This window comes from Monodelphis domestica, chromosome 4, assembly GCF_027887165.1.
Source record: "Monodelphis domestica isolate mMonDom1 chromosome 4, mMonDom1.pri, whole genome shotgun sequence".
In the NCBI taxonomy this organism is placed as follows: domain Eukaryota; kingdom Metazoa; phylum Chordata; class Mammalia; order Didelphimorphia; family Didelphidae; genus Monodelphis; species Monodelphis domestica.
The window spans coordinates 176,376,870-176,401,974 of NC_077230.1; the positions used below are offsets into that span (position 1 = coordinate 176,376,870).

At 37.0% G+C, this 25,105-nt stretch overlaps 1 pseudogene; it reads left to right on the forward strand.

Annotated features, from left to right (window-relative positions):
- LOC100023564 (DNA-directed RNA polymerase III subunit RPC3-like) overlaps positions 1 to 22,403 on the forward strand; it is a 50,426-nt pseudogene extending 28,023 nt beyond the window's left edge.
- The last annotated feature ends 2,702 nt before the right edge of the window (positions 22,404 to 25,105 follow it).

A 25,105-nucleotide genomic window follows, 5' to 3' on the forward strand; every position in this document is an offset into this window, starting at 1 on the left:
AACTGGTGACAGTAACTATTTCAGTCACGAAGTGTAAGGGCTATTCTGCCTTATTTAACTTGACAAAAAACAATCCCACTGGGCCATTGAGATTAGAGGAAAAAAGATCATACTTCTTTGGGAAACAATATGAGTTACTAAAAATTACACATTTGAATGTAGAGTCAGAGGATCTGAGTTCAAATTCCTCCTCTGATGCTTACTACCTTCTGTGACCTGGAACAAGATATTCAGTCTTCTTCTACCTCATTTTTCTCATCTTTTAAACAAGGGAATTAGACTCCATTCAATATCCACTGAGGTCCTTTCCTATCTTAGACCAAGATGCATTTACCACTGCCTTCTATTTGAGGAGGAGATGGGGAGGCTGCAGGTACAGGAGATCGCAGCTGGGTGGTACAGAGGAAAGAATACTGAGCCTGGAGTAAGGAAGACTTGAGTCTAAATTTTGTCTCAAACACTTCCTAGTTGTGTGGCCCTGGACAAGTTATTTAATCTCTTTTGAACTCAGTTCCCTAATCTGTTCTAATTTAATCTAAGAACTTGGTCTAATAAAAGAACCTATCTTTCAAAGTTACTGTTGGGAGTAAATCACATAATAAATGCAAACCTTAAAGCACCCTGTAAATACTAGCTATTATATTATTTTTCTTATTACCATGATAAAGATGATGATGATAGTATGTAACATTTATAAATTGCCTACTATGTACTAGATGCTGGATTTATATTTGTTTTATTTGATGCTCACAATAATCCTGGGAGGTAGGTGTTCTTATTATCCCCATTTTACAGATGAGCCAATAGAGACAAATGAGATTAAATGACTTGCCCAGAGTCTACAGCTACTAAAAATATCTGAGACTGGGTTAACCTCAGGACTCCCTGACTCTAGATCCAGCTCCCTGTTCGCTCCCTGACACCTAAAAAGCAGATGAGCATTATAGAGTGAGTGAAATGATGTTGATGAGTGTAAAAATTAAATTAGTCTTCAGTAATAAAAGTATAATATTTTATGAGGTTTGTTAAGGATTATGAGAATTAAGGATACAAAAATAATAAACCATTTGCCTAGGGCAGATTAGCCCATTCAAAACCCCTGCACTTAGCTTACTTACTACATCATTGCAATGGAAGAGCCCCAAGTAGGTGTTGCTGCCAGTTTAAATACAAGTTGTGATCTCGCCCAAGTGAAGACTCAGGTGAGATTATAGGGAATTCTGGGAAATACCAAGGACTGCTGGGGATTGAAATCTAGAGTTCAAATCTCCATTTTATATGAGTTTGATGATGATATTTGGGTCACTAGTTCTATTTCTGATTGGGTAGAGAAAGGATTAAATTTGAAGGTAGCTGACTGTCAGTAACTGCTGCATTACCAGTTTTTCTCTACATTCATAGAATAAGAATAATTGAAAACAAGGGGGCAGCTGGGTAGCTCAGTGGATTGAGAACCAGGCCTAGAGACAGGAGGTCCTAGGTTCAAATCTGGCCTCAGCCACTTCCTATCTATGTGACCCTGGGCAAGTCACTTGACCCACATTGTCTAGCCCTTACCACTCTTCTGCCTTGGAGCCAATACGGCTCCAAGACAGAAGGTAAGGGTTTAAAAAAAAAATAATTGAAAACAGAGCAGGGGATTTCTATAAGAGAACTCCAAGTGATAGAGCTTGGCTGCTCTTGGGTATCTACGGCCAGTGTTCCCTATAACCAGTAGCAGGAGCCCAGCATGTAGAAACAATACTGTTGCCCAGTCTAAGCCAAAGTAGGAGACAGATGCCTTTTTAGCTTTTTTTTTTTCTTTTAAACCCTCACCTTCCATCTTGGAGTCAATACTGTGTATTGGCTCCAAGGCAGAAGAGTGGTAAGGGCTAGGCAATGGGGGTCAAGTGACTTGCCCAGGGTCACACAGCTGGGAAGTGTCTGAGGCCAGATTTGAACCTAGGACCTCCCATCTCTAAGCCTGGCTCTCAATCCACTGAGCTACCCAGCTTCCCCCACCCTTTTTAGCTTTTAAGGGACATAAATAGGAGCTGCAAGTCATATATCAGGGCCAATCTGACTTTCTGTTCGTTGGTTTTGACTCCCCTTGAACCTAACATGAGAAACCATTCAGTGACATTCTGGACTTTGAAGAGGCAAGAGCGTTTTTGGAAAGCAGCCCTTTCCAGGTACTCTCCAATTCAGAATACACTGAGAATAGATTTCAAAAATGGCCCTATGTGCCAGTGTATTAGTATAGGAGATCAACAAAACCCAAAGGACCCAGAGAAAGCAGGAGTCTGAGGAGAACAAAGGACAGTTCCTACCAAGGATTAAGGTAAAAAAACTAAAAGAGTCAAGAATTTAAGATGAGGAAACTTCTCTTGAAAGACTGAAGACATATTTCATCATATGCCACCCCCCCCTCCCAATTATCTGCTGTTAATCAGATGTGGAGAGGGAAGAAATACTGGAGTGGCTTAGTCAGAAACATAAATTTCCACCTACTTCCTAAGGACCTGTGAAAAGAGTTTATGGTGGCTTAAGGTTCTTAATAAATACTTTTTGTTTTGACAGGAATAAAGAAAACATCCATTCATTAAGTACCTATTATGTGCCAGGCATTACACTAAGCACTTTACAAATATTATCTCTGAATCTGGTCTTCAGCAATTCTCAGGTATGTGTCCCTGGGCTAGTCACTTATCCTCAATTGCCTACGTCTGTGAAGATGGGATGATTAGTATTGATTCCATGGAAGATAAAGGTTTTAAAAAATTATTATTTCATTTGATTCTCACAATTGAGGGTCAAAATAGCACTCAACTCCCAGGTTGTGAGGATCAAATACAATTGAGGAAACTGAGGAGTAAGGAAGTTAGATAATTTGCCTAAGTATTTGAGATTGAATTTAAACTGAGCTCCACTATGTCAGTCAGCCACCACTGACTGAAGTTTATCAGTAACTCAACCTCTTTCCATGTAGGACACAGCATCATGGTACAGTGGCAAATATCATCGACCTGTGTTCATGTCCCAGCTCTGATCTTTCTTACTTCTATCATGTTAGGCAAATCCCTAAATCTCCCTGGACCTCAGTTTGTTCTTCTGAAAATTAGGAGATTAGAAGAGATAATTTCCTGTGTACCTCCAGTTTTAGAGTTTTGCTTCCATGACCTCCTTCCCAAACTTTCCTGAAGAGTGGGAAATTTTAAGGAAGCAAGCATTTAACACACGAATTTCTTCAGCCTAATAGAAATTGAGTAGGATTTGGAGGGGACATGATGAAGGAAGATCAATAAAACAGAAGGGGTTTATGTTGAGGATAGTTGTGGAGATAATCTATTTCCTCTCTCTTTTTCTGGCCATTACTTAAAAATATATCCACAGCCTTGTCCTTTCCTGTGTCCTCCCTAGGAATTTCTTTTCCTTGCCTCATTTCTAAGCTGCTCAGCCTCTCTGTCTTTTTCAGCCTCTTCCATATATCTACCCATAAACTTTGCAAGCATTTGATGTCAAAACCATCATTCTTCTCTTATTGTTGATAGAGTGAGTAGTAATCTTGGCATTACCTCACCAAAGCCTTCCTAGTGGAGTAGAAATTTGGCAGATTGGACTAAATATGCTCCAATATCTCTTCCAAACATAAAATTTCTTCACTTAACCCCTAGAATACTTCTGCCCACTATGGATTTTTATTAATTATTTCTTGTGTTATTTTCACATCATCAATTACAAAGTTATACTCAAGGGATATTTATGCTGATTCCCCCAAGTGAAGCCATCATCCATTGAATAGTTACCCAAGGTGCCAAAATTGCTAGTTGTCGCCTCCTATCTCTATTCCAGAGTGATATGGATAGAGATTTCATTAGTATCAGATGCTAGAAGTTTGGACAACCATGTTTCCTCTTTCCATCTTCCTTTGTGTCCAGGCAAACAGGTTTAAAGATTTAGGGCCTCAGACATTCCCAGTCTAAGCCCATTTCTTTCTGTTGACCTCAGATTGTATAGGAAGTACACAGAGGACTGTAACTAAAGGTGCTAATTGGTGAAGAATGCAAGGCTTCAATTTCCATGGATCTGGTGGAGGGGCAGAGTTTAGAATGTTAGACCAGAACCCATTCTTGAACATTCCATTTTCATTTTAGATCACAGGAACCGTATATGGTAAATGAGTGGAGAACCCTAAGATAGTCAAACTTTTTTCTCAGGGGGAGCCTCCTCCAGCTCTATCACCATCTCCTTCCTCTAAGGAGCATGAATGCTTTTAGTGGCCCTATAAAATTCCTACTTGAAGCAAATTTTCTAACTTCTGCAAATTCCTTTCCTGGGACTAAGCTCTAATTGACCCTATCATAGTTTTTGCATTGTGTAGCCTATAGTATAGAACTGTTCTTGCTTCTTATTCTCCATTTGCTTTATTGTCTTATCCCCCAGCCATAGCAAATTTGGCATCTAGGTAGTCTTTTTTATCCTCATGTGACAGTGAATACATGCCTATTAATTGTGAAACTTGAACTGAGTTGTTTAGGTATTTCCTATTGAAGGAAGAAAGACATTGGGACTCTGAATATATTCTTACTTTCTATCTCAATATCCCTATCTTAAGTTCCTTTAAGTGAGTTGTGGTAGAATTGTCTTGTTTATATGGACAAGGATAGGTGACGAAGAAGGAAATCATTTGTCAAGGACTTACTATGTGATAGGTACTATTACTTTTCATATTGTATAATCGAGGCAGACAGAGGTTAAATGATTTAAACATAACAATCGGCAATTGCTTAAGCCTTTTCTACTGTAAGTCCTACAATTGAAAAAGTAATCATCTTTCAAAGGAATTGATATTATTTAGAAACTGAAAGACTGGGAATTTCATCAGCAATGCTGTTTCCTGCACTATTAAAGATCATACCTATTCATGCCTTTGCATTTGTTGATATGCCTCCTAGAAATTACCACTTGGGGATAATCTATATCTTAATCTATAGATTATGAATCCCTCAACTTTCTGAAATATAATTATTCTTAGATTATAGACTCAAAATTCACCAGTGAACCCATACCCTAAGTCTTCCCAATTGAATAAGACATATTAAAGCTTTGTGTTCTATTGATATAGCTCTGGACAACTCAAATTCAGCATTATGACATGATAAAGCATAAGAATACATTAGATTCAAGTGATGCAGAAACCTTACCTAGTGTGTACTAGCCCTGAGAAGAATTCACTTCAAGAAACAAGTAGGGATTCCATGACTCCATCATTGTGGGACTGTAGATTTTGAAGAGACCTTAGATGCCACCTCATCTAACCACTTCATTATACAGAGGATCAAACTGAGGTTTGGAGTTATCTAGATTGGTTTTTGTTCTATTTCACTGTTTAATTGCTTTAAAAATCAAATGTGTTCAAAGTGAAGTTCCAAACTTACCCACCTGTTAAATAGTTTTAGTGAAAATATCTCACCTGGTTTCCAAATTCTATTTTCTAATTTCTTCAATTCTACACTTTGGTTTGGTGCTCCAGGAGCTCATCTGCTTCTTCTGAGGCTATGCTCTTGTTCCATAATTAAATATTGCTTGTGCTTTTCTTTTATGGTCTTGAATTGAGTTTTAAAATGTGTTTTTGTTGGATTTAGCCAATAATCAAGTGCTTTGCTCACCTACAATTTCAGTCTGTTCATCTGTACAATGTAATTCTCACACCTTTCTTTCACTCCAGTAGTTTTATTTTTTCACACTCTTCTGAATGTTCCTAAAGACTTGGTAATAAGCTGTCAGACACCTGTGTGCATCAAGGAAGGCAGAGTTTGAAATGTATCTTTGCCACAGGGTATTTTTCCAGTTGATAAACAGCTAAATACATTCCCTATCAAGGAGTAATGGAAGACCTAAGTATACTATGTAGATTTTTCTTTAACTATCTGCCTTTATCTTCTTCCTCATTTCTATTCCTCTTCTCTACACTCATTATACAGGAAGACAGAAAGACAAATTGATAGTTGGGAAAATAGGACTTCCTCTTCTCCCATCCTTGTCATTTCCTATCATCTAAATGCTTTCTGCCAATCTCTTCTCCTTTATCTTTGTCTCAATAAAAAGGTGGTCCTATTCCTTGCCAAGGCAAACCCTTATACCTTTACTAGTTGTCCCATTCCATCCTGTCTCCTCCAACATATTGGACCTTATGTCATCCTCAGTCTCTCACTTTTCTTCAATCTCTCCTTGTCTATTGGTTCCGTCCCTCCTGCTTACAAACATGCTCATTTCCTCCCTCACCCTCAAAGCATCAATCCATTTCTGCTCTCATCCTATATCTCATTTGCTCTTTGAGGCTAAATTCCATAAGAAGGCCATCTATAATAGGTGCCTCCAATTACTCTCCTTAACTCCCTATAATTCAATTTCTGACCACATTATTCCATGGAAACTACTCTCTTCAAAGTTACCAATGATCTAATTTCCAAGTCAAATGTCCTTTTCTTTATTCTTTTATCTTGACTACTTGGCAACTTTTGATGCTATTGATAACCCTCTTCTCCTTAATATTCTTTTCTCTATTTTTTAAACAACAATCCTGGTTCTCCTTCTTATTGTTGATTACTACTCAGTATCCTTTGCTAGATTCTTATCTAGGTTATGCCCATCAGCAGTGGGTATCTCACAGAGCTCTGTTCTGAAATCTTTTATTTTTACCTTATATACTACTTCACTTGGTGATCTTATTAGCTCTCATAGATTTGATTATTATCTTTATGTCAAAGATCTCAAATCTACTTATTATTATTATTGTATCTACTACTCAAATTCTGAACATTCTGCTGACATTCAGCCTCAAGGCTTCGAATGTCTTTCAGACATTTTGAACTTGATGTACATTGCACATCTTAAACTCAACATATTTAAAACAGAACATATTATTGTTAGCCTTAAACCTTCCACCCTTCCAAAATTCCTTACTCCTGTCAAGGGCACCACCATCACAACTAAGATACCATCTTCAACTCCTCACTATCTCACACCTTCCACATTAGTATGTTTCCATGGCATATCAGTTTCATATTTATAACATTTTCAGTAATACCACATTTGACCTGAAACTTAGTCTCCAATGGTTCCTTATCAAATATAAAATCCTCCTCAGGCATTAAGGGAGACATGGAACAGAGATCATCATGTAGACTGAAACAAAAAGATTTGGCAACTGAATGGACACATAATATGACAGAGAGTGAGTAGTTGAAGATAATACTAAAATTGTAAACTTCAATGTTTGGACTGATTGTGATATTCTCAGCAAAAATGGGAAAGTTTAGATGGGTGAATTTTTTGGGGAAAAGATACTAAATTCTGTTTTAGACATGTTGAACATGGAATGTTTACAGGACTTACAATTGGGGATGTCTATTAGGCAATTACGTTTACCTATCAGAAAAGGAAAATGTAAAAATAAAGATTCATAGACAAGATTATAATAAAATCTGATGGATAAGATGGTAGAATGATAAGAGTACAAAGAGAGAAGTTGGGTTAGGCAAGGGAAAGAGCCATACCATCAGAAACGGGAACCAAGGAGGAATGACAGAACAATTATATTAAAGGATTTATGGAGAAAAAGAGAGATGAGATAGTTTAATGCCTTTTTGACTCAAAATGAACTGAAATGTCCTTCAAAAATTTCAGATGATTTTTCTAAACAAATAAATTTGTTTGCCTATAGCCATTTCTCAATTTGGGGAACTGATTGAATTGCATCCTGGTTGAGCATTATTTGCAAAAGATTTTTCTGTACCCTGGAAAAAGCAGTTCCTTACTGATCCATGTGAACTGGTGATGACTGAGGTATATATAGTAATGGAAAAAAAAAACACAACTTTAGACTCTGCAGACTTTTAGGTTAAAGTTCTGGCTTTACCATTGACTACACATCCTTGAGTGAGTTGCTTAACTTCTTGAGTGTCATTTTTCATATCTGTAAAATGGGGTTAATTATAGTTATACCACCTATTTCATTAACTACTTTATAAAAGTGGTGTAATGATGAAGATGAAGATGAGAATAATGGCTGTGATTATTTGGGTTTAGCCTCCTTTTCTCACGGTTAGCCTTTATCTAGTGAATGCCTATGGAAAAAGAGTCTGTAATAGTGTTACAATATTAAAGAATGTCTCATATGATTGAAACACAATATCTATATAAAGGTATTCATTAGCCTAAGTTATCCTACCTATCAACTTGCTAGTATATCATTAGGTCAAATAGAGACGATAGTTTTTTATGTTAAAAAGTTAATTTGAAGAAGGTAACTGAACTTCTGTACTAAATTTAATTAATAGTGCTGAAATTCCTTTGGTCCCCTAAATATGCCTATAAATTTTGAACCCAGTTTCTTGCTACTTTAAAAATTTTTTTGTTTATTTTCATGAAGAAAGCAATTTTGATTTAGTGTCTAAGAAGTGTCTTTCTCTACCTTCATGGAAGGTGTAAATGTGGAAAAGTAGAGGCCATAGCTAGCACCTCGTATAGTTAAAACTTGGTGAACTGTGAATATATCTGTTGGAAGAAAAAAAAGCCAGAAATACCAGCTTATTGCATGATTTAGTTGTTAGGCCTTTAGAGAGAAATGAGGAGTGGGGGAGAACTGCCTAGGCAGAGAATATAGAAAATGTTTTTTTTTTTAAAAAGACAGAGGCAATCAGAAGCATTAACAGGTACTATTCACAGTTCTTTAGGTTTGGATAGACTATCACAATTGATCATTATTTTATAACACTATTTTAAAAACTGCCCAGATATACCTCCTCTTTGCCTACACATGTCTCATTCCATCCAGGTGCTTTTACTTTATTCCTTCTATTTGTGTAAATCTTAACCTAGCTTTGCTTGGAATTGCTTTCATAGGGTAATGGGAAAGATCAAAGAATTCCCTGGCTTAGGCAGAAGTTGGTGCATCAATAATGATGCCATATATATGATCTAAACACATTTTCTTGTCCTTCATGTCCTATGATCTCATGACTGAGCCTTGGTTAACCATTTTGTTTTATTCTTAAATATTTATATCTTCCTATATGCCTACCGGGCACCTGATTCACTATTTATCCCCTCATTCTCTGCCCAGGGCATTAGGGAGCTGAAATAACTTGGGGCTAGGTACCAGGGATCCAGGATCCATCAAAGCACTGCCCATAAGCTGAGTAAGAGGTAAACCAGAGCCAAGGCAGCAAGCAGGACTTCTGCAAAAACAACACAAGGCATGTCAAGAGCATGTCCCAACAAATTTCAGTGAGCCCCCAGAGATGTGTTATATCTTTGGATGTCTAAACTAGGATGATTGGAGCAGACCTGATCTATCTGATCTTCTTAAGTGACAAGTGTTAGGGCATGGTACCAACTTATCTCCTCACTCTTCCTTCACTGCACTGACAAAATTTACTTAGTTCTGACTCCAGATTTCCTATTCCCCTAAGATTGACCCTTTTGCTGTACCCATTATGGCTCATTTATTTCCACCCATAGCTTTTGCTATGTCATCAATTGGCTCCTGCACTAAGCATAAGAGGATGCTTCATGGCTGAGCAGGAAAACAAATGGCCTCATTTTCAGTCTCCTTATCAGTGGTGGGCCTTATTATGCTTCCCTAAATAAGGCAATACTTGCATGAAGGAAACTTGATTTCTGTGTTCTTTGACCTCTTGTTTTGCCTTAAATAGTACCTATGAGTTTCCTAATTCCTGGACTCACCTAACTTCCAATTACAACTCCATCTTTACTACCACTTTCTAAGACCTCTCCACTTTCATACCTGGCTTTAATTTTTGTTGAAATCTGTCTTCTACTCTATTGCTATTTGTGATCTCTTCATAATATGATGACCAAAAAAGGAGGGAATGATAGAATAAAAGTAGACTAGACTAAATTGGCAACACGAAATAAATGTGTTTAGGGGCAACTTTATAATGAATGACTGGATGAAAATCTTCCTTTGTTAAAGGAGAATAATCTAATAAAAATAGCATGCCATTTTTTTCCAGAATAGCTAAACCAACTTTAAGACTTACTTAAATCTGTATTATACTTGGCTTATCACTGGCACTTGACAATTTACCACTGATTCTGGACACTAGAATCAGGATATGTTTCTTATTCTCCAGGAGACTTTTCCACCTCAATAGATTGCAAGTAGACACAGGAATCCATGATGCAGTCACCCATGATGTTTGGTATGCCAATGACTGCTGTCTAGAAAGGTTCACGAGAGAAGATAGAGAAGGGGTTATGGATGATTTCCCAGAGTCAGAGCAATATCAAAGCCTGACAGTTTGAAGAAGATTGAAATCCTACATAAGCCTATTCTCAGAATACATACCCACTATCTGAGGGCCAGGAGAGGCAGGTAATACATTGTAATGGTTTAAAGTCACCCCAGATTGATAGTTCCTAGCCAATTGTCTGTTCTTTGGTTATAACCGCACAATAGCAAAGCAACTTATGTCATGAAAACATCAACAACAACAAAAAAAACTGATTAATTTTTTTCCTAACTGGTTGTTTTGGTACATTCTAGGCAAACTTTTAATGTTCTCTGAGGGAAGTGGCCTCCATAGTTTCAACTTGTGACATAAAACTCATTTTTTTCTTCTTTTATTATGTTTTCCCTTGAAATAAGAACCTTCTTTTCTTTGTAGAGAAAATAAATCTCTTTTCATGCAAAAGGGAAATAATATATTTTTTCTGTCCCTAGCTGAAATGGAAATCTGTTACTTACCATCTTTCCCATACACTTCCCATTCTTTCTTCATAGATTTGAGGGTTATTCTTAATTTATTCTTTATGCTATAGCTTTCCTAAGCCACGTAAGCTTAATATTCAATTTAAGAAGAATTTTAACCTAGAAAAGTTCTCATTAGAGTGTTGGTTCAAGTAAGAATAAATTTACTTCAGTAACTTGCAGTCAGTACAAAGGAGGTAGATAAGGACTCAGGTAACAAAAAATATGGAATGTTTCTGCATTTGTTTTGGAGTGACTGAGGTTCAGATTTCTGTTTACTGGCTTCCCAGTTGCCTTGGGCTTCAACACCTTGTGTCTTATCTAGTACAGTGCTAGACAGAGACTAACTCAAGGATTTTTGGCAGATTGAACATTCTCAAACTCTTAAATAAAATCACAAAATTCCAGACAAAGTATCCTAAGTGATCATCTGGGCCATTTGGGAAAGAAAAACAAAAACAGAAAGAAAACTTAAAAAGAAAACCTCAAAACCATAGAAGCTGAAAAAGGAATTATGTAGCAGATGAATCGACAGACTATGACATTAATGAGGCATTTAAGATTCAGAAGAAATAAGAAGTCCTAGAAAAATGGGTATGCTGTATAACATAGTGACTGCCTTTAGACTCCCATCTATGTATTTTAGTAATTTCTCATTCTGTTCCCAGCAATTTTCTGGTTAATTACCCCAAGCATAAATCCCAGGTCTAATGTTCAATTAGCTGAATTATCTTGATTGGCGAGCTATATTGGTTAAATTACTTTGTGCTGGATATATGGAATTGGGGCACTCAAGGCTATTCTTCTGGCTTTAGCCTTCTGTTCATTTTTCCTATACTCTATTGTGAGTCATCTATGGTTCTCTGCCACAAACACTGTGTGACCTTGGGGAAATCATTTTCCTGGACTTCACTTTCTTTATTTGTAAAATATGGAAGTCTTGTTGAATTAAATAATCACTGAGGCTTTTTCTGTGCCTGGAAATTTGTGTTTTTCTTTTAGAAGTTTGGGATTGATCAATATGTCAAAAAGCTTTCAATGCTTCCTCTCTGAATTATTTGGTATTACAGTGTATTACAGTGTATTACAGTGACCTCAACCGTTGTTGAGCCAAAGTAACTGGAACACCAGGAAACAGAAAGTCTAAGCCTTCCCCATTCTGATACAAACACAGACATAATCAACATTACCTGCTATCTCATTCTCTTTTCCATTATGGAGTCTATTTAATAAATCTCTACAGCTGCAAGTACAGCTCCTAGAAATTAATTTCTCTTAGTACTTTTTCTTTTCTGTGAGACCCTGGAATATACAAGAAGAAAACCATTGGAAACAACTCTCCACTGTCTTGCTGCATTAATAAGAGATGGTCAGCTTATTATGGAAATGGAACACACAATAAAGATGGGGAGAAAGAGGCTATTTGTAGGTAAATTATTTTGATTTATTTTGTGATCATTTTATGAATTTTAAATACATACATACTATATATATATATATATATATATATATATATATATATATATATATATATGTAGTGCCATGGGAACTCTGAGGGACAGACTTAAAATTTGCATTCATTAGCAGTTACCTTTCCCCAGTCACTTTTCCAGAAGCTAAAATTTCATGTCCCAGACTCTGAATGGCACACTGGAGATTTTTAATGCCTAAAAATTCTCTCCTTCTCATCCTTAAGCTAAATTGAGTCCTATGTTGATGAGCTTGTAATTACATAATCAAGATTTCTTTAAATAGTTATCGAAGGCTATAATTTTTCAGTTAGAAATTATTTTGAAAAGCCATGCTGATGTTCAGAGGGGAACACTTTTTTGATGAGGTTCTCAATAAATCAAGACTACAGTTTAGTAACTTCCAAAGGAAGACAAGTTCTATAATAAAATAACACTAGTTATGGTGTAGGGTTCAAGTTTATTAGTCCCAGGGGACCCACAACTCTATGAATGTGGTACTGTTAAATAATGTCATCTTTCTCATAAAGTATATATTTTCCAGCTGGGTGCAACTTAACATGGTTTGATATTTATGATCTAAGATTGAAGTGCAGATGGACATAAAAATTGTCAGGAAGCCCAGGAAAGTTTCCAGGTGGCTTCTCTTTTCTCTCATGGTGATCTTATCCAATGCAAGCACATGCATTTCAGAGCACTAACGAATAGAAGCAGCAAAATGTGTGCCACTATCTCTCTTCCAAGAATTTTAACCATTTTAATAAAACTTCAAGAGTGAGATTTCTCAGCAAAGAAATGTCCAGCTTCCTGGGAAGGCTAAGCTTGCCCACTGGGCCTTTGCTAAACAATTCTACAATCCTTCAGGATCATGAGTCCCTTGGTATATCTCTGGGTTGGGTCACCATGCTTTCTGGTCTGGTCAAGCTTTAAGCACTTAAGATCCCCCAAAGAGCTGACATTCCAGAGCCCCATTCATAAAAGTCTTATACCTCATTGACAGCTTAAGTGGTTGCATGCCCAGAAGGGCTTCAGGAACTCTAAAGAATACATACATTTGCAGTTCACCACCAAATCTCTTGTGATACCTATTGGAGATAAACATTTTATGCAGACAGTTTGATGTGCAAGTCTTTTTTTATTTTCAGAAAAAAAGTAATAGTGTAACATATATCCTTAGGTAAAACAAGTCATTATCCACACTTCTTATTTGGTACTTAGTCACATTTGAAACAGCAGGAGTGTTTAGCACTGTGGTAAATATGGGGAAAAGAAGAGAGAGATATTAAATCATATTAAAACAAATCATAGAAAATTTTTTCATGATTAAAGAAATACTCCTTCACATATTTTAATCTTTGTATATACCATGTGTACATACTTGCAGCTTGTTTCTCCAATTAGAATGTAAGTTTTTGGAGAACAGGGATAATTTTTGCCCTTTGAATCCTTAGTACTTAGCACGGTGCCTGGCACAAAGTGATCTAAAAATATTTGTTAATTTGTAGATCTGAAAAATTCTCTCTCTCTCTCTCTCTCTCTCTCTCTCTCTCTCTCTCTCTCTCTCTTTCTCTCTCTCTCTCTCTCTCTCTCTCTCTCTCTCTCTCTCTCTTTCTCTCTCTCTCTCTCTCTCAGACCAACAAATCACATATATGACATATATATGTGTAATAACATATATATAATAAATTTCTTATTAGAAAGATGAATTTGTTTACTTTGATGATTTGGATATCTCATTAGTGTTGCTGTCTGTTCCAGTGAGATGGTTTATAACCATTCCAAGACTTTTCCTACCAGCTTTCTGTAAATTTGTTTTTGAGGAGCAAATTAACTGAAGGTTATTCTGTTCTTTGAATATCACAAGAATACCAATGTACCTTTAGAGGTATGGTAGTGGTCAGATAAATGCTCTTAGGGTTAGGAGGGCCTTTATTCAAGTCCTTTCTTTCATACATGTTGGTTGGGTGACTCTGGATAAGTCATTTAAGCCCTCACTATCTTGAGGGACTCTAAGAACATAATTGAAAATCAGATGCTGATCTGCATTGGCAAGCAATTCCTTCATTGGGAACTCACTAGATGAATGAAATCACAGGATTCATCCATACCATACCATACCATACCAATGTAATAATTGGATTGTCCATCTATCTGACCACTCTACCTCCTTTTTCAATTAACAATTATACTGATGATTTGTGTCTTTGATTTACATGCAAGTCATGATTTGGAAAACATTATCAACATATATTACTTAATGTGATTTTCTGATATTCTTTTTTTTTTTTTAAATATATTTTATTTGATCATTTCCAAGCATTATTCGTTAAAGACATAGATCATTTTCTTTTCCTCCCCCCCACCCCCCATAGCCGACGCGTAAGTCCACTGGGCATTAGATGTTTTCTTGATTTGAACCCATTGCTTTGTTGATAGTATTTGCATTAGAGTGTTCATTTAAAGTCTATCCTCTGTCATGTCCCCTCAACCTCTGTATTCAGGCAGTTGCTTTTTCTCGGTGTTTCCACTCCCATAGTTTATCCTTTGCTTATGAATGGTGTTTTTTTTCTCCTGGATCCCTGAAAGTTGTTCAGGGACATTACACCGCCCCTAATGGAGAAGTCCATTACGTTCGATTATACCACAGTGTATTAGTCTCTGTGTACAATGTTCTCCTGGTTCTGCTCCTCTCGCTCTGCATCACTTCCTGGAGGTTGTTCCAGTCTCCATGGAACTTCTCCACTTTATTATTCCTTTGAGCACAATAGTATTCCATCACCAACATATACCACAGTTTGTTCAGCCATTCCCCAATTGATGGGCATCCCCTCGTTTTCCAGTTTTGGGCCACCACAAAGAGCGCAGCTATGAATATTTTTGTACAAGTCTTTGTGTCCATTATCTCTTTGGGGTACAGACCCAGCAGTGCTATGGCTGGGTCAAAGGGTAGATATTCTTTTGTCGACCTTTGGGCATAGTTCCAAATTGCCCTCCAGAATGGTTGGATCAGTTCACAACTCCACCAGCAATGAATTAATGTCCCTACTTTGCCACATCCCCTCCAGCATTCATTACTTTCCTTTGCTGTTATGTTAGCCAATCTGCTAGGTGTGAGGTGATACCTCAGAGTTGTTTTGATTTGCATCTCTCTGATTATAAGAGATGTAGAACACTTCTTCATGTGCTTGTTAATAGTTTTGATTTCTTTATCTGAGAACTGCCTATCCATTTCCCTTGCCCATTTATCAATTGGAGAATGGCTTGATTTTTTGTACAATTGATTTAGCTCATTATAAATATGAGTAATTAAACCTTTGTCAGAGGTTTCTATGAAGATTTTTTCCCAATTTGTTGTTTCCCTTCTGATTTTAGTTATATTGGTTTTGTTTGTACAAAAGCTTTTTAGTTTGATGTAGTCAAAATTATTTATTTTACATTTTGTGATTCTTTCTATATCTTGCTTGGTTTTAAAGCCTTTCCCCTCCCAAAGGTCTGACATGTATACTATTCTGTGTTTACCCAATTTACTTATGGTTTCCTTCTTTATGTTTAAGTCACTCACCCATTTTGAATTTATCTTGGTGTAGGGTGTGAGGTGTTGATCTATTCCTAGTCTCTCCCACACTGTCTTCCAATTTTCCCAGCAGTTTTTATCGAATAGTGGATTTTTGTCCCAAAAGCTGGGATCTTTGGGTTTATCGTATACTGTCTTGCTGAGGTCGTTTTCCCCCAGTCTATTCCACTGATCTTCCTTTCTGTTTCTTAGCCAGTACCAAATTGTTTTGATGACTGCTGCTTTGTAATATAGTTTGAGGTCTGGGAATGCAAGGCCCCCATCATATGTGTTTTTTTTCATTATTTCCCTGGATATCCTTGATCTTTTGTTCTTCCAAATGAACTTTGTTATGGTTTTTTCTAAATCAGTGAAGAAGTATTTTGGTAGTTCAATGGGTATGGCACTAAATAGATAAATAAGTTTGGGTAGGATGGTCATTTTTATTATATTGGCTCGTCCTATCCATGAGCAGTTAATGTTTTTCCAATTGTTCAAGTCTAGTTTTAGTTGTGTGGCGAGTGTTTTGTAGTTGTGTTCATATAGTTCCTGTGTTTGTCTTGGGAGATAGATTCCTAGGTATTTTATTTTGTCTAAGGTGATTTTGAATGGGATTTCTCTTTCTAGTTCTTGCTGCTGAGCTGTGTTGGAGATATATAGAAAAGCTGATGATTTATGTGGGTTTATTTTGTATCCTGCAACTTTGCTAAAGTTGTTGATTATTTCAATTAGCTTTTTGGTTGAATCTCTAGGATTCTTTAAGTAGACCATCATGTCATCCGCAAAGAGTGATAATTTGGTCTCCTCCTTGCCTATTCTGATACCTTCAATTTCTTTATCTTCTCTAATTGCTACTGCTAGTGTTTCTAGTACAATGTCAAATAGTAGAGGTGATAATGGGCATCCTTGTTTCACTCCTGATCTTATTGGGAATGCATCTAGTTTATCCCCATTGCAGATGATATTAGCTGTTGGTTTTAGATATATACTGTTTATTATTTTTAGGAATGACCCTTCTATTCCTATGCTTTCTAGTGTTTTTAATAGGAATGGGTGTTGTTTTTTATCAAAGGCTTTTTCTGCATCTATTGAGATAATCATGTGGTTCTTGCTAGTTTGCTTGTTGATGTGGTCAATTATGTGGATGGTTTTCCTAATGTTGAACCAGCCCTGCATCCCTGGTATGAATCCTACTTGATCATGGTGAATGATCTTTCTGATCACTTGCTGGAGTCTTTTTGCTAGTATCCTATTTAAAATTTTTGCATCTATATTCATTAGGGAGATTGGTCTATAGTTTTCTTTCTCTGTTTTTGACCTGCCTGGTTTTGGAATCAGTACCATGTTTGTGTCGTAAAAGGAGTTTGGTAGAACTCCCTCTTTGCTTATTATGTCTCTGATATTCTTTGATATTGAAATGTTTCATGATTTATCACAATATAATATCAGGAGAAAAACAGTGTTAAAGAGATGGACCTTTTTGGTATCAGACAATTTAACACTATAAAAATTACTGCAGTGTATGTACACATACACAGAGATATACAATATACCTGTTACAAAGAACTTAAAGGTATTTTGATTATATATACAGGATTATTATGATATAGAATAAAATCAAACAAAATTATTTTGTTTTCAGATCAGATGGAATTCTACAAATGATGATGGCTGTGAGGATATATACCTTATGTGAGTTAAATAAATACCATCTGTTTTGATTAAGAAAGCACCCATTGGGAATATTGGTCATTCTGCTTTTTAGGTCAAATTCTGCCACAATATATGATCCATAATAGCCATTTTGTTCCAAAAATCCTAGCCAGTGGGTAGATGAGTGGTTACCATATAAACATATTCCAGTTTATAACTAAATCTTATATTATATATTACTTCATTTTATTTAATGTTGAAAATTATTGTAATACAAAATTTTACACTTTACATTTTTACTTTGAGAATGATGTGCTACATTTATGGAAAAAGACAAGGATCTGAAGAAAAGTCAAGAAAAAGTTGGATCTGTTAAATGGAATAGTGGGGATACATTGACTACTAAGAATGGCTCTTAAAATATTAAAACACCTTGATCTGAGGATACATGGATTGAATAAAGTTTAGCAAAAGATATGCAAGCATTCTTTTTTTTCTGAATTGACTTGTTTCTTAACTCATCTAGGAAAGGCCTTGATCTCTCATGGGAAACCCATAGAATCCCTGCTAGCTCTTAGTCTCAAATACATTGCCAACAGCTTTCTTTAGAAAGAACAGAGGAAAAAAAGAATAGGAAATGAAAAAAAAATTGTACACACATATGTATGTATTTATACGTTCATATATAGATATATATACAAATATCCCTTTCCTCACCCAGCAGACAGGATACACATTGGCTACTTATGGCCAGTCCCAATACTGGTCAACATAACAACTTTGACTTTTTTCATTTTTTATGTAAATTGGTTGTCCCTTCTTAGGAAATCTGGTATATTTCCTCTCCTGATTCCAGAGGGCTCATCCTGTTGATGACAGGCTTGACTCAGACAGATACCTGATTAACTTTGCGCTAGGTAACTCAAAACTGTGAGTTTAGGAGACCTACCAGCCTCAGCCTCCCTTTAATAGAGAGTAAAGGAAAATTATGCCAATATACAATACCCCAAATTTGATTTAGTCACAATATTGTCTCACCACACATACCCAATTGTTGGAAAGTCAGTTTGGGGGTCTCAAATGCAAAACATCACAATTTCCACTATTAAATTTATTTTTATTAGATTCAGTCTAATTTTCTAAACTATCAAGATCTTTTAAAATCTCTTCTTTATCATACAATGTAAAAGTAGCCATCCTACCCCCTTTTATGTTATCTGCAAATTTAAAAATTATTCTCCAACAGATTGTCCTCACTATCATCTTTACTTTCTTATATTGAAAATCTATGTACTGCTTCCTTTTGTGCTGCTTACAAACATATCCATGTCTCTTCCATCCATTGAAAAAAACTACACAACACTCACTTAATCAGACCACCTCCATAGGCTAGCCTTCTAGATATCTCCTCTCCTTGATAGGCAAACTCTTAGAAAAAACTATTTGCAGAGGCAGAGTCAAGATGGAGGCCTAGAAGGAGCCAAAGTTCAGACCTCTGAATACCCTTCCTTACCGATCACAAACTGAATGCTCCTAGGGGACTCAAAATCAAACCTAACAACAAGACAGAGCCAAGGAACCCTCCTCCTGGACTTAATTCAAAAGGTACACCCCCTCAAAAAGCCAGAATCTGAGAACACTTGGGTTTAAGGGGAAGGCAGAAGGAAGTTCCCAGGACCCATCCCCCCTTCCCACCCAGAGCACTGAGATTACAGAGGCAGCGGAAACTTCTGGATGGGCAAAGGTGCTGGTCTGAAGGGCAAGTACAGAGGGTCCAATACAGGTGGCGGGGAAGGAGCTAGAGAGGGAACATAGACCTGGCAGCCTGGCCAGAGCTGTGGAGATCCTCCATATTTGCTCCAGCCTTCCAGGAAGTTTTGGACTCAGAGCACACCAAGCCCACCTAAGCTGAACTTAATCCCATCAAAAGTCTCCAGAACTCAGGGAAGCCCAGGATCCATAGCCATCCTCATTGACTGCTGGACTTTAATCCAATCTAAAGCCTCCAGAGGACAGAGAAGCTCAAACCCAAAACAACCCTCCCCCAGAGACTACACTGAAAGATCTGCTATTAAAGCTCCAAGAAGGGAGACTGACAGAAGCCCCCAAAACCAAAAAAAAATGAGAGGAGCAAGAGCACAGACAAATATAGGGAGCAAAGAAGGCATCAATATGAGCAAAAAATAGAAAAAGAAGAAAGAAATTACAATAGACAGCTTCTATTCAGCAAACGGAACAGAGGGGGAAGAGATCATCAAACAATGAATCAGAAATCCCAGTGAATTGGATACGGGATGTGGAAGAACTCAAAACTCAATTAAGAGAGGCTAAAGACAATTGAGAAAAAAACTTAAAAACTAAGATAAGTCATCTGGAAACAGAGGCATTTGAACTAAAATGAGAAAATAGTCTTGAAAGCCAAAATCAACCAGCTAGAAAATGAGGCAAAGGAGATGAAAGATGAGGCAAAGAAGATGAAAGATGAGACAAAGGAGATGAAAGACAAGGTAAAGAGGATGAATGATGATCTTCAACGAAAATCAGACCAGAAGGAAAAGGATGACAAAAAATCCAGGGATGAAATCCAGTCTTTAAGAACCAGAATACAACTGGAATTAAGTGGCTTCACAAGGCAGCAGAAAACTATAAAACAAAACCAAAAGAATGAAAAAATTGAAGAAAATATGAAGCATCTCATTCACAAAACAGATGATTTAGAAAATCATTTGAGAAGAGACAATTTGAGAATCATTGGTCTACCAGACGACCATGACAAAAGAAAAATCCTAGACATAATACTACAGGAAATTATTCAGGAAAACTGCCCCGATATCCTAGAACAAGAGGGAAAAGTGGAGATTGAAAGAATCCACAGATCATCTCCTGTACTTAATCCCCAACTGACAATACCCAGGAATGTTATAGCCAAATTCAAGAACTATCAGACCAAAGAAAAGATATTACAAGCTGCCAAGATGAAGTCATTCAGATACCATGGAACCAAAGTGAGGATAACACAGGATCTGGCTGTATCCACACTGAAGGACAGAAAGGCATGGAATATGATATTCTGGAAAGCAAGGGAACTAGGTCTACAACCAAGAATCAACTACCCAGCAAAATTGACTATATTCTTACAGGGGAAAGTATAGTCATTCAAAAAAAATAGAATTCCAAGAATTTGTAAAGAAAAGACCAGACCTGAACAGAAAATTTGATGTCCAACCACAGAACTCAAGTGAATCATGAAAAGGTAATTTAAAAAGAAGGGGAAAAGAAAAACAAAACAACAACAACAACAAAATTTTTAAAAGAAACTCAATAAGTTAAAATGATATGTATTCCTCTAAGAAAAGGGGTCATTGGTAACTTTTAAAAACTGTTGCTATCACCTGGACAGATAGAAGAATTACACTTAGAAGGAACATTGACAAACTGTATAGGAAGAAAGGAGAAGATATAAATAGGTATATAGATATATGCATGCATAAATACATATATGTGTGTGTGTATAAGAAAGCCCTCTGTGTCCTCATCCAAAATAATCTGGTAACACTTACCAGATACACAAACAAGGGACTGTGGAATATGAAGCCTACTGAAGTCGGATTTTGCGGATCCTGAGGTATCCCCGATACATCTATACAGCCAAGACCTTGTACAGTGATACAGGAGAGTTGATTGTTGAGGAACTTCTGCTCAATGGACCAGGTCAGCTGTGGTGAAGAAGGTGGCTGACTGAATCACAGAGACCATGGAGGATTGGAAAACCATGGACTACTCTGAGGTGTCCAACACATTTGGCCGTCTAGCAGAAACACACTTTGTACAGTGATGCCCCTTTGTTCCTAAACCCACAGACAGTGCTGATGCTCAGCCACCACCCCCTGCCCCAATACTTAGCATTAACGAGAAGGACATGTACCTGGTTCCCAAACTGAACCTTATAGGAAAAGGAAAGCAGAGGCGATCATCTGATGATGATGCAGCTGGAGAGCCCAAGCCTAAGAGGCCAAAGCAAACAGCAGAGAGCAAAGAGCCCATTCCAGATTATGGCATTTACTGGCAGGCCAACCTTGACAGATTCCACCAGCATTTCTGTGACCAGTCTATTGTGAGTGCAGTCGCCAACAGAATGGATCAGACCAGCAGCAAGATTGTTCAGACCATGCTTCGAATGAGTGAAATCACCACTTCTTCCTGTGCTCCTTTCACATAGCCCCTGTTTTCAAATGAGATCTTCAGATCTCTCTCTGTTGGATATAACATCTCCAAGCAAGTTCTTGATCAGTATTTGACTCTTCTGGCAGATGATCCACTGGAGTTTGTTGGGAAGTCAGGTGACAGCAGTGGAGGAATGTATGTCATCAACTTTCCCAAGGCTTTGGCATCACTGGCCATGGCAACCCTGGAGTCCATTGTATAGGAAAGGTTTGGGTCTCGATGTGCCAGGACATTCCACTTGGTTTTGCGGAAGAAGCACCTGGAACAGAAACAGGTAGAAGATTTTGCTATGATTCCTGCCAAAGAAGCTAAGGATATGCTGTACAAGCTGCTTTCAGAAAATCTCATATCCTTATAGGAGAGCCCTAAAACACCGGACCATGCTCCCTCTCAGACCTTCTACCTATATACGGTGAATTCCCTGTCTGCTGCCCGAATGCTGCTGCGCCGATGCTACAAGAGCATCGCCAACTTGATAGGAAGGCGGCAGTTTGAGACCAAAGAGAATAAAGGACTGCTGGAGAAGCCCCAGAGAGTAGAAGCCATCCTTGCATCCATGCAGGCCACAGGTGCTGAAGAGGCACAGCTACAGGAGATTGAGGAGATGATCACAGCCCCTGAATGCCAGTAGCTGGAGAGTTTGAAGCACAATGTCAACAAGTTAGATGCCAGTGAGATCCAAGTGGATGAAACCATCTTTGTGCTGGAGTCCTATGCAGAGAGTACCATAAAAAGAGCTTGATGGGATGGGGGGGGCTCCTTCCTGGGGAAAGAATAAAATGCATATTTGATGAATGGGAAAAAATATATATATATATACATATATACAACTAGAGCTAAAAAAAGAGGTTAATACTAAAAGAAATGGGAAAAGAAACAAATGGGGGTAAATTTATATGTCCCAAAGAAGCTCATGGTGGGAGAGGGGAGAACATCAATACACCAGAAGGGTAAAGAGGTTGGATATAGGAAATACTCAGCTCTTACATGCTTTGAAACTGTCCCAAAGAGGGAAGAACAACCCAATCCATTGGGGCAGAGAATAGATTTGCACCCTATAGGGGAGTAGAAGGGTAGCAAATGGACTAGTGGGGAAGAAGCAGTACAAGGGAGGAAGGGGGAGCAATTTTAGAAAGACTACAGGCAAAATAAGGGGGGAATAAGAAGGGAGAGGGGTAGAAAGGGAAGTAAAATAAGAGTGGGAACTAGAGGGACTGATTATAAACAAACATTGGTATAGAGGAAATAGTGAAAGAAGAAAAGGCAGGATTAGGAGTAGAAATCAAAATGCTGGGAAATACACAGCTGGTAATCATAACTGAATGTGAATGGAATGAATTCATCCATAAAACACAAGTGAATAGCAGAGTGAATTAGAATCCAAAACCCTACCATATGCTGTCTGCAAGAAACACACATGAGGAAGATAAAAACGCATAGGGTGAAAGTAAGAGGATGGACCCAAATCTACTGGTCATCAACTGATAAAAAGAAGGCAGGAATCACAATCATGATATCTAACAAATCCAAAGTAAAAATAAATCTAGTTAAAAGAGATAGGGAAGGTAACTACATCTTGATAAAAGTCAGTATAGACAATGAGGAAATTTCTGTACACAACATGTATGCACCAAATGGCATAGCAATGAAATTTCTAAATGACAAACTAGTGGAGCTCATGGATGGAATAGGCAGAAAAACTATACTAGTGGGAGACCTGAACCTTCCTCTATTCAAACTAGATAAATCAAACTAAAAAGTAAATGAGAAAGAGGTAAGAGAAGTGAATGATATCTTAGAAAATTTAGAGTTAATAGGCATGTGGAGAAAAATAAGTAGGGACAAAAAGGTATATACCTTCTTTTCAGCAGCACATGGTACATTCACAAAAATTGACCATGTATTAGGGTATAAAAACATTGGAAATGAGTGCAAAAGAGCAGAAATGATAAATGCAACCTTCTCAGATCACAATGCAATGAAAATAATAATTAGTAAGGGAACATGGAGAGGAAAGTCAAAAATTAATTGGAAATTAAACAATACAATTCTCCAAAACTAGTTTTGTTAAAGAACAAATTGTAGAAACAATAACTTCATTGAAGAAAACGACAATGATGAGACATCCTTTCAAAACCTATGGGATGCAGCCAAAGAGTTCTCAGGGGAAAATGTACATCCTTGAGTTCATATATTAACAAATTAAGAAGGGCAGAAGTCAATGAATTGGGCATGCAAATTAAAAAACTAGAAAGTGAACAAATTAAAAATCCTCAGATGAAGACAAAATTAGAGATCCTAAAAATCAAAGGAGAAATTAATAAAATTGAAAGTCAAAGAACTATTGATTGAATAAATAAGATTAGAAGCTGGTACTTTGAAAAAACAAATAAAATAGACAAAGTATTAGTCAGTCTAATTAAAAAAGGGAAAGAAAAAAACCAAATTGACAGTATCCAAGATGAAAAGGGAGACCTCACCTCTAATGAAGAGGAAATTAAGGCAATCACTAAAAACTACTATGCCAAATTATTTGGCAACAAATTTGGCAATCTAGGTGAAATGGATGAATACTTACCAAAATATAAATTGCCTAGACTAACAGAGGAAGAAATAAATTACCTAAACAACCCCATATCAGAAAAAGAAATTGAACAATCCATCAAAGAACTCCCTAAGAAAAAAATCTGCAAGTCCAGATGGATTCACAAATGTATTCTATCAAACATTCAAAAAACAACTAATCCCAATATTATACAAACTATTTGACAGAATAAACCAAGAAGGAGTTCTACCAAATTCATTTTATGACACAAATATGATACTGATCCCAAAGCCAGGCAGGTCAAAAACAGAGAAAGAAAACTATAGGCCAATCTCCTTAATGAATATAGATGCAAAAATCTTAAATAGGATACTAGCAAAAAGACTCCAGCAACTTTAGCAAAGTTGCAGGATACAAAATAAACCGGCATAAGTCATTAGCATTTCTATATATCTCCAATCCATCTCAGCAGCAAGAATTAGAAAGAGAAATTCCATTTCAAATCACCCTAGACAATATAAAATACTGATGAATCTATATGCCAAGACAAACACAGGAACTATATGAACACAACTACAAAACACTCTCCACACAATTAAATCTAGATCAAAACAAATGAAAAAACATTGATTCCTTATGGGTGGGATGAGCTAACATAATAAAAATGATAATCCTACCCAAATTAATTTACTTATTTAGTGCCATACCCATTGAACTACCAAAAAACTTCTTTATGGAATTGGAAAAAAAATAACAAAATTTATTTGGAAGAACAAAAGATCAAGCATATCCAGGGAAATCATGAAAAAAACTATGTGGCCTTGCAGTCCCAGGTCTCAAACTATACTATAAAGCAGTGGTTATCAAAACAATTTGGTACTGGCTAAGAGACAGAAACGAGGATC